The sequence below is a fragment of the Lupinus angustifolius genome, unplaced genomic scaffold (genome assembly GCF_001865875.1).
Source record: "Lupinus angustifolius cultivar Tanjil unplaced genomic scaffold, LupAngTanjil_v1.0 Scaffold_337, whole genome shotgun sequence".
Lineage (NCBI taxonomy): Eukaryota > Viridiplantae > Streptophyta > Magnoliopsida > Fabales > Fabaceae > Lupinus > Lupinus angustifolius.
Genome location: NW_017727751.1, coordinates 428,193 through 440,029, shown reverse-complemented (window position 1 = coordinate 440,029; position 11,837 = coordinate 428,193).

The window sequence follows — 11,837 nt, the reverse complement described above, 5'->3', positions numbered from 1 at the left end:
ATTTAATAAGAAACATAAACTACATATTAACAAATTCTTGAGGAGACAAGATCTTTATGAATAAGGAAAATATTTCTCAACTTCTTATGAATTTGAACTACTTAGACAAGTTCTTATGTTTTACTTTGGTTAACCCCAAACACCAAGGTCTGAAAATCCTCCTTTTAGTGTATATCCTAAAATGGTAGAATCATAAACACTTATATTCATCACTTAAATACGTCCACAAAGAGACTAGGTTGTCACACCCTAATCTTGGCTACTCTAATATTGAAGTAGTAATGAATATAAGATCTTAACAAAAATATATTTAACTTGGCAAATAAACTAAGTAGTACAACTACTTCTTAGTTTATTTGTTAAGTGTTTGAGACAAGTAATTTTATTGACTTGAAATCATTTTTTAGGTGATCAATCTAAAAAGAGCATTAAGTACTTCTAAAACAAATAATATTAACCAAAGCACCAACTTGAAAGATTAAAATTCAAACTTTTGTAAGTTAAGAAGAAATAGAAATTACATAACCTTGTTCAAAAGAAAATGTTTAGGAGCATGAGCTATCCATCCAAGGATTGGATGCTTTTGAGTTCCAAATGAGAGTACAAAATTGATTTTTGCATCTCATTTTCCTACTCCTTTTCTCCTCTTGAATTATAAACTAAAAATTATAAAACTTACTTGAAATAAAAACTCTAAACTAAGAAATGAAGAAAAAACTTCAAAGAGAGGTTCCTCGTGAGAGATTTTCTTCTTTCAAGTGTTTTTGATCTTTTTTAGTGTGTTTCTATTCTATTTGCTCGAAGGAAATGGTCTCCTATTTATAGGCATCAATGCCCGACCACTGAGCTACTTAGCTGGATCGCTAAGCACCTGACCAAACCCTTCAGCATGGGTTTGGTCCCTTGACCAAGTAGCTTAGTCACCTCCTTGTGCATGACTCATCAAAGCTAGTTGCGGGCTATGAGACTAGCTATTGTGAGCTGCTTCTGAAAAGCCTATGGTGGGCTATTTGAGGTGAGGTCATGGATGACTTCATGGTTTGCTTGATGGTTAAGTCAAGTCTGATGCACACCGCCCAGCGCACCTGCTTCACTGCTAAGCTACTTGCTCAGAAGCTTCTGACCGTGTTGACTTGGACGTGGCCTGGTGCTTGCTGATCTAGTCAGGAGTCTGGTTCTCCGCAGAGCTGCTTAGTTGGACTGTTGAGCAGCTTGGTCTTGTGGCAAGCTCGTGTCTGACCATGTCAAGCAGATTTCTGACCGTGCCAGGTTTAGTCTGGTGGTAGGCTGAGCGGCTAAGCAGGTCTGCTTAGCTGCCTGGTTGAGCAAATTTCGTCCAGGTCAGGCTGGTGTCCAGGTCAAGCTAGTGTCGAGGTTAGCTCAGCGGGGCTTGTTCCACGCTCAGCTGCCTGGTTGAGCACCTTGATTTCTTTACTTTTTTGCTTTATTGACCAAGAATCTTTTTTCTTCTTTTCTTCATTTTAATTCCTACAAAATACATGAAAAGAAAATACAAACACAAATATACTAAATTGTGATATTTTATACAAAAGGTATTGTTTGAAGTTGGTTTTTCTTAATTATGCTTAAGTTAAGTGTCATAAATGTGTATCAATTTTAGGTATATTTGGCACTTATCAATACCACACACCACGAGAATTGTCCTCAACTTTACTGAATTTTTCCGAGTTGCTTTGAACATAAGAATGTGCGAACAACGACAATTAAATCGACTATTTTATAACCCTTGACATAATGATCTCACAAACAGCCCTAAGAACTAAGTGTAGAAATCATGCAAGGTATTTCAACTGGATGAATAATGTTGGCACATTGAAAAGACTCTCTATCTTTTGTCTCTTTTCACTCATGAAAAATTTTGCAAGAAAACTTTAGCACCATGAATCCTTGTTTTTATTTTCTCTTATTAATTTTTGATACTCAATGAAAGTGTGAAAAACATTGCTCTAAAACTGATTTAATTGTGTTGCAATATAATTGATATTAATCGATTAAATTGTCATGTTAGTTGATTAACGGGTTTCTTGAAAACAAATTTTCAGTTATAATTTAATTGATGAAAAGCTTACTTAATCAATTAAAAAGAAGAAATCCTATGAGGTTAGCTTCTGTAACTCCATTTAATCGATTATGATTATCCTTAATCGATTAAGGATTTCACCAGGACTTAATTGATTACAAATTGGGCTAATCGATTAAAATCGTTAAAAATTGTTTTTCTAATTTAAATGGTAAACATCTTGTATGATGAATGATCATGCATACATGATCTTAGAGATGATTAAACCTTTATGCATAAAACCATGTTTGCTAAATGCAAATGCAAGAGTGTTAATTGTCATATATATATATGTAGATGTTATGCTTCATTTTATGTGATTTTTATTTGAGACTCTTTGTGAGACACTTCCATCTTGGGTTTACCTACCCTAAAACTCAATACTAGGCAATCATCTTAGGACTCTACAATGTAAAAAGAAATCCTAGATTCTATGACGATGACTTTGAGTTCTTGGTATGTTGTTTGTTGACAAGTCCAAGTCTTCAAGGTTCCATGTAAGACTTTGTGTTCAACAAAACTTCGTAGGTCGGTTATAATGGCATCCTTTTATATTTACCATTTCAATCTTCCCCTTTTTGATGATGACAAACACTAACACAATTCTTTTGTTTGATGACTTGAAGCTGGACACCATGTTTGCATAGGGTTGAATTAGAATGTGTTGCTCCCCCTCAGTTTATTCTACCCCACAAACCATGTAAGAGGTAATGCTAGCGTAGCAACATGATTACTTTGCGGAAGCTCATTTCCACCTGCAGAACAGCTCAAACAACACTTTTCTCCCCCTTTTGGCATCATAAAAATGATATGGCAGATTATGATATTATAATCCAAAAGTAAGGAAAGTTATACACAGTTTACTGGTCTTAATCGATTAATTAATCAAGGATAATTGATTAAGCAGTCTAATAAAAAAATTGAACAAGTGCACAGAGTTTAGCATTAATCGATTATGGAATGGAGTTAATCGATTATGGAATGGAGTTAATCAATTATGTATGAATAAAAACATATTATGGAAAAATTGATTGCGATATTTATCTAGTTGTGTAAGTTCAACATAAGTTCCATAGAATGATCAAAGATAATGATTTTTCAATATTCGGAGCATATCAATCATTCCACATTAGATATACACATTTGATAACATCAAAGGATAATGCAATATTTTGTAAACATAATCCAAATTAGCAACAATATTTTACTAACCATAAGAGTAAATGCAATAAACGAGTACAAATTGTTCAATAGAAGGAAGATCAAAATACAACCATAACATAGTCAACATCAAAATATAATCACCAAAGCATAACGCACAACACCCTAGACACACTAGACAATCATATCTAGGTTAATCTTGTGTAGGTGGTGATGGGGATGAGCCACAAGTAGCATGCATGATGAAAATGATGCGTTCTAGATCTTCGGATAGTATCTGCTACTGCTACTGAAATTCAGCGGCCATATAATCCCTCATAGTCTGAGAATGTCCATCAATACACGCATTACGGCACTCTTCCATAGCATCCAGGTGAGCAAGCCCAAACAATGGTTCTTGAGTCTCACCAAATGCCTAGGTAGGTGGTTGCTCAGGGATACACTGACTAGGATTTGAAGCATTATCTTCAGTTGGCATATCCTCATTCACTCTGGTAGTATGATCTTCTTGACATTTCCATTCATTACCGTATTTAAATATGCCCATTTTGTGAATCGGATTATCACTAACAAGATGCTCGCGGGAGTTAGTCATGATAGTTTCCACATGAGTGGTGTCAATCTCGTAGTAGTCAATGATACGAGATATGAATTTCCCATATGCGAGCAATCTCGATGAAGATGAAGCTATGCCATGCGTAACTTTCAGAATCTCCGAAGGCCAGTTTACCATAATGCCTTCTCCAATGGCGAACATAAGCTTCAGATCGTTGATGGTGGGTTGAGCATAGTTGGTATTTCTCTGAACCAATATGTACGTAATCAAATAGTGTAAGAGTCGATTTTCTAGAGACAATGATCCTGCTTTGGTTAATTCCCCTGGCACAAATTGGCGAGGTCCTCTTAAATAGGACTCGTACATTTCAATAGCATCGAATGATTCCCATAACTCATTGTTACAGTCACCCAGCCTAGGTCTATCACAATCAAGACCTCCAACATCCAAAAATAACTCTTCATCCATAATAATCATCTTCCTTATTACCATTGATGAATATACCGCATCCTTATACCTAAAATGGCTATAGAATTCTCTAATGAGTGAAGGGTACAATTTACCTTTCAATTCCACAAATTTTTTCACTCCTTGGGTCTCCAACCCATGTGGGAATTGAAAGCCTTGAGCAAAAAGCCTTTCTGCATCCGCATACTGGATGTAGGTTTGCTTACGGCCTTGAAACTTAGCCAATCTAGCCTCTTGAAGCATGGGAGAGTAGTAAGGGTCTCCGTGACTCTTTCATTCTACGTGAGCCGTGGAAGAGCCTTTTTCTCCGCGTCTCGCACACTTGGCGATGTGCTTCACTCTCATGCTTGTTGGTTCACTCATCTTGCAGGTATAATAGTGAACTAATCCATTTGATATTTTTTGAATTTGGGGTTTAGTGTTTCTAAAGAGGGAAATACGATGAAGATAAGAATTGGGTAGAGATTTAGGGTTGTAGAGAGATGGAACTATGAGGTAAGAACCGAAATTGCAAATGATATCTTTAGGAACACTCCATTTTGGGGAAAAATATAGAATAGGGGAAGCAAAGAAGATTAGGGTTCTAAATGAAGAACGACCCAAAAACATCACTTGAATCTGATATAGCATTATCGTTAATCGATTATCTGCAGAGCTTAATTGATTGGAGCCCAAGTAATCGATTGAGCTTAGGCGTTAATCGATTAATCAGAAGATAATTTTAAGATTTTCAAAAAATTGAGCCCATGTAATCGATTAAAGTAGGTGTTAATCGATTACTTTGCAAGATGAAATTTTCTTTTGGTTACTGTAAGTCAAATGTATAGAACAACTGATTATTGACAACACTTATCACATATTTCAATGCATTTTGTAGATTTTTAAACTATGAATAGAGTTATATTGCTAAGACACAAACCTAAAGGATTTTGACACACTAGGAGAGCATAAAAACATTCATGTAGTCTAAACAAGCAATCGTGCATTCATAACATATACCATTCATAAGCACATAATATAGATCAAGAAAAGGCACATAACTGCCCTAGGCCAATTAGTTTAGATATTTTCATCAAGTATGCCAAGTTCTCTACATAACACAAAGAATGTATCCCATGGAAGGGCTTGGTGAAAATATTTGCTAATTGCTTCGAGGTAAGATTACACCTAGAGGGGGCCGATATTTGCGCAGAATACAAAGCTGCTGCAGTTAATCGATTATCAATAGGGTTAATTGACTAAGGACAGTTCTGTTAATCAATTATAATTAGTATGTTAATCGATTATACCGGTTGTTACTTTTTGAAAAAACATTTTCTTGCTTTGCCAAACAGTGATGAATCTAGATCTTTATTAACTTGATATTGATTCGTGATTATCAGTAGATTAACAAAAATTAACAATTAATCACAGAATTCAATTTCAACACAGAAAGCAATATAGACAAAATTTTAAAGAGATAGGGAAAGGGAAAATTGTGCTCGAGGATTTTATCTTGGTTCATTTGCGGGTCCACTTGGAAACTACATCCAAGCCACTAGTTGATCTGGGAGATTTTTCTTCATTATGAGAAATGTAATTCAGTTACAAACAGACTTCCATTATTCCTAGACAAAAACTTCCTTCTTGATACCGTTGAGCCACCAAGCTCGGTTTGACCTCTATCTACGCCTACTTGGATACCACACCGGTCATGCAATCTGGACCCAGTCGACACTCTTTGCTCGAATCAAGACTCCATGTCTTCTGAAGATCCCTAATTCTTAACTTGTGATGGTACCACACACCACGAGAATTGTCCTCAAGTTATTTTGCAAACAAGATTGTGCGGACAACGACAAGTAAATTGGCTCTTCTATAACCCTTGACAGAATGATGTCACAAACAGCCCTAATAACTAAGTGTAGAAATCATGCGAGGTATTTCAACTAGATGAAAAATGTTGACACGTGGAAAATACGCTCTTTCTTTTGTCTCTTTTCACTCATGAAAAGGTTTGCAAGAAAAACCTCGAAGACTCAATACACTAGCTTTGAAAACTTTAATACCATGAATCTTTGTTTTTCTTTTCTCTCAGTAATTTTCGATACTCAATGAAAGTGCGAAAAGCATTTCTTTAAAACTGATTTAATTTTGTTGCAAAATAACAGAATTAGTTGATAACTAACACAATTGAAATGAATCGATTAAATTTCCATGTTAATCGATTAACGGGTTTCTTCAAAACAGATTTTCAGTTATAACTTAATCGATTAAGAGCTTACTTAATCAATTAATAAGAATAATTCATGTGAGTTTAGCTTCTGTAACTCCATTTAATCGATTATGACTTTCCTTAACCGATTAAGGATTTCACCAGGACTTAATCGATTATAAACTTGGTTAATCGATTAAAATTGTTAAAAATGGTTTTTCTAATGTAAATTGTAAACATCCTGTATGATGAAAGATCATGCAAACATGATTTCAGAGATGATTAAACCTTTATGCATAAAACCATGTATGCTAAATGTGAATGCAAGACTGTTAATTACCATATATATATATATATGTAGATGTTATGCGTCATTTGATGTGATTTTTATTTTAGAATCTTTGTGAGACACTTCCATCTTGGGTTTACCTACCCTAAGACTCAGTACTAGGCAATCATTATAGGACTCTAGAATGTAGAAAGCAATCCTAGATTCTATCACGATGACCTTGAGTTCTTGATATGTTTTTTATTGAGATTTCCAAGTGTTCAAGTTGCCATGTAAGACTTTGACTTCATCAAAACTTCGTAGATCAGATATAATGCATCCTTTTACTATTTGCCATCTCAAACCTGGTGGTTGATTTACATATACTTCTTCCTGAATAGAGCCATTCAAGAAAGCGCTCTTCACATTCGTTTGAAGGAGTTTTAAGTTCATTAACAATGCAAAGACTAATAACTTTTGGATAGCCTCCAAGCTCACAACGGGGGCGTAGGTTTCATCATAGTCGATGCCTTCTTGGTTATACCCTTTGGCTACTAGATGTGCCTTATTTCGTATAATCAAACCAGATTCATCAAGTTTGTTTTTAAAGACCCATTTAGTTCTGATTTTAGGATGATCTTTAGGTGTAGGGACCAAGTCCCGCACGTTATTACGCTCAAATTGGTTTAACTCTTCTTGCATAGCTATACCCTAGTATTCATCCTCTATGGCGTCATTTATGGTCTTAGGCTCAAATTGAGACACGAAATCTACAAAATCACAGAAATTTCGTAGAGAGTTACGGGTTGCCACTCCTGTTGGTCTGAATTCCACGCAATTGGCATTTTATGGTGATCTGAATTCCTTTACTGATCATCCTGAACCTCCTTCTCGATTTCCATGTTCTTTGTGTATGCATTTTCCAAGGAACCTGAAACATCATCATACAAAACCCTCATCTTCTCTTTTGGAGAAGTTTCGTCAAATTTTATATGGACATACTCTTCAACATGCATCATATATTTAATAAAGACTCGATATGCTTCAATATGAATAGAGTACCCCAAAAATACTCCCCAGTCAAATTTCTAATCAAACTTTCCTAGTAATCTTTTACCATTATTCAATATGAAGCATTTACATCCAAAAACACGCAAGTGTGAAATATTAGGTTTTCGGCCTATTATTAATTCATACGACATTTTTAAGAGTGTAGGCCTAAGAAGCACTCGTTTTATTACATAGCAAGTAGTAGGCACTGCATTTGCCCAAAAATACTTAGGGACCTTACTTTCATTTAGTATTGTCCTAGCTAGCTATTCTAAAACTCGATTTTTCCTCTCAACAACTCCATTTTGTTAAGAGGTTCGAGGAGCCGAATACTGAAGTAGGATCTCATGCTTCTCTCAAAATTTGTCAAATAGGTGGTTTTCAAATTCCTCACCGTGATCGTTGCGAATATAAACTATCTTGTGATCAAATTGGTTTTTCATCTATTTGGCCAGATTTTTAAAAGACTTAAAAACTTTAGTTATCATAGCAAGAAACAAAGTCCATGTATATCTAGAGAAATCGTCAACAATTACCAACACATAGTAGCTACCACCAAAGCTCATTATTTGTGATGGTCCAAATAATGTGTATGAGTATATAGATATTTCATGAATTAAGCCTCTTACACATTTTCTTGAAGAAGATTAAGTAATAAAAATGAAGCTTTACAAAAGAAAATGACTAAGAAGGAGAACTTACATGATGAAGGTAAAAGAAAACTTTCAAAACTTTGAAACTTGAGAGAATGTTTTTTATATTTGAGATGATTTTGCAAAATGCCTTGGTGCTTTGTGATTCAAGAATGGGTGTTTATATAGGGGTTGGAAGTCTCTGGTCAAGGGTCTGTGGTCAAGGATTTTCGGTCAAAAATCAAGAAAAAATCCTCTTTTGAGGGATTTTTGTTTCCAGGGCACATGGCCCGGCAGACAGGTGCTAAGCGCAAGGTCCCCCATGCTGAGCGGTGGGTCAGTGGTCCAGGCTTGACTGAGTAATGAGCCTTGACCATGGCTTTGACTATGTTTTTGGGCCCTTTTTGAATTTTCAGTTTTATGTACTTGGCCCATTAACCCATTGTTTTCCGAGTTTGATCCCTCAAAAAATTCTTTTTCAAAAAAAAAGAAAGAAGTTAATACTTACAAAAAAATTAGAATAAAGACAAAATGTATAAAAAGGCAATAACATATTATATATCAAAATGTATTAGGTTGCCTCCCAACAAGTCCTTCTTTAATGTCACTAGCTTTACATTGGTTACCAAAAAAAAAAATTTACTCCTTCTACTGCCCTGTTGAGCCGGATTCACCCCTCACGATTGCATTACCATGTTCTCTAGGATTTACTTCCGTATTAGCTGAGAATGTTGATTTCTGATTTTCAGCTAATTGTTTGGCCAGTTGCCCAATTTGTATCTCCATGTTCCTTATAGAAGCATTAGTATTAATATGATTCGACATGGTCATTTGCATAAACTGGTTTAGAGTATCTTCTAGTTTGATTCTCTTATCTTGGGTGGGGTGTTGAAATTGATTATTCCGGGGGTAGAAGGGTTCCTTATGAGGAAGATCTTGCCTCCAATGCTGATCATGTTCTGCCTTGGGGGGTTTCCCACAAAATGACTTTCCTTATTTTGGCAGGTAATGGAATCATGTTCTTCACTAGAATTGTCATACCGATAAATTTGCTTCTTTGAGGTTTCCCGTAACTGATTTGGCAAATCATTGAGTTTTTGGGTCACCTCTTCCAGTTGTTGTTGAAGCAATTTATGTTGGGCCGATACAGCATCAGCTGAGTTTAATTCAAGTATTCCACCTTGCCTAGGTGGTGTCCTTCTTTGGGCGTGACTCTTTTGATCATTTAGTGCCATGGATTCGGTGATATCAATTGCTTCTTGCGGAGGTTGAGCCATTAATTGGCCGCCTGCAGTTGCGTTCAATATCCATTTATGATGTTGTTGAAGTCCATTGACAAAAATGTGGATCTGAGTTTGAACATCGAACCCATGGTTGAGGCATTTTCCTAGCATGGATTTGAATCTGTCCCATGCCTCGTAGAGACTTTCCCCTGAAGGCTGGATGAAAGTGGAGATAGTAGTTTTTAAGTCTATAAATTTTCCTTGCGGAAAATATCTTGTCATAAATTTTTCCTCCACCATGTTCCAGTTGTTTTGAAAATGTTGTGGAGGATCTAGGAACCATTCTTTGGCTTTTTCTACAAGTGTTAACGGAAATAGCCTTAGAAAAATGGTCTCCTCCTCAAACTCGGAGATCCCAACAGTACCAACCAACTCATAGAATTTTGTGAGATGATTGTACAAATATTCATGATCTAGTCCAGCAAAAAGGTTGGCGTACATAAGTAGTACTAACCCATTTTTCATTTCTGTTGGCCTTTGAGAGCCTAAGGGTCTCTCTATTCTTATCATATTCCTGGGGTTGAAACTGACAAATCCACCAATGTTGTTCTGATTTTCCGCCCTGGATTCACGATTCTCTGCCATTTTTGTTCCTCTTTCTTAGATAATAGTTCTTGCTTGACGTGCTCTCTTTTGTGCTTTTTTCTGCTTCTTCAGTATTTTATCTATTTCGGGATCAAGAGAAAATTCAAGTTGTTTGTTCCTGTTCATGCACAAGAAAGGTTTTCTCTGTCTATTTTCGAAGAAGAGTTAGTAGATAAATAATATACATATTTAAGAATTTACAACTTTGTACAAAGTCAAAACAATTTGTACGAAAGCAAAAATAAATTTAAGCACAATTATTTGATCAATAACATATAAATATGAAATGTTATATTATTAAAGCAATTCCCCAACACTAGCGCCAATTTGTTGAAAGTTTATTTTCGAGGAGGCTTTCCCCGTGTGTTGAAACCATTATACCAATGTAGGAATTTATTCCAACAAAGCTGAGATGGCGAGTGTTGAAAGGAGTTTTCTCTTCGGTGTGTTTTCTTTATTTGGTTAAGTAAGTGAACTCGGTTTTATTCTTTATTTGCCATCTCGGATTTGTTGCAATAAATTCCAACGCCGGTATAATGGTTTCAAGAATATTCCAGTTACAACTTACTTCTAATAATCATGTGAATAAGTTATTCATTCTTTGACCCATCTCAGTTTTGTTAGAATAAATTCTAACGACAGTAATCCCCTATTATATAATTATTAAGTACCTTTGAATACCATCTCGGTTTTGTGGAATAAATTCCAACGTCGGTTTAATGGCAGTGACCTGGATTTATTTACTCCCTTTTGGGTTCCTTTTATTAACAAAACCAAACTTCTTCCTTAAGGAAGGTTGGTATTAAATAATAAATAAATTTCGGAATGTAAATAACTATAAATAAAAGTTAGTAACTTAGTTTCAACAATTTTGTATATTAAAAGGTGTTTCAACAAATAAATTTATTGATAACACTTTACTATTTTACAATTTACACCTCTTTCAAGATTCAATTGTAGTATAGTATTGGGTTATGTTGAACCACAAGGAATTGCCTAATAGAATGAATCATATGAATATGTCAATGCACAAATAATGAGTGAACATATTTTGGTTGTTTTTGATTTGATTTGATATGCACATAAACACTTAACAAGAAACATAAACTAAGTATCAACAAATTCTTGAGGATACACGATCATTTTGAATGATTAAAGTATTTCTCAAGTTCTTATGTATTTGAACTACTTAGACAAGTTCTTATGTTTTACTTTGATTAACTCCAAACACCAAGGTCTAAAATCCTCCTTTTAGTGTATGTCCTAAAATGGTAGAATGATGATCACTTATATTTACTAGTAAACAATAATACGTCCACAAAGAGATTAGGTTGTCACACCATAATCTTGGCTACTCTAGTATTGAAGTAGTAATGAATATAAGATCTTAAGAAAAGTATGCTTAACTTGGCAAATAAACTAAGTAGTATAACTACTTCTTAGTTTATTTGTTGATTGTTTGAGACAAGTAATTTTTCCTAACTTGAAATTGGTTTTTAGGTGATCAATCTAAAAAGAGCATTAAGAACTTATGCAACAAATAAAATTAACCAAAGCACC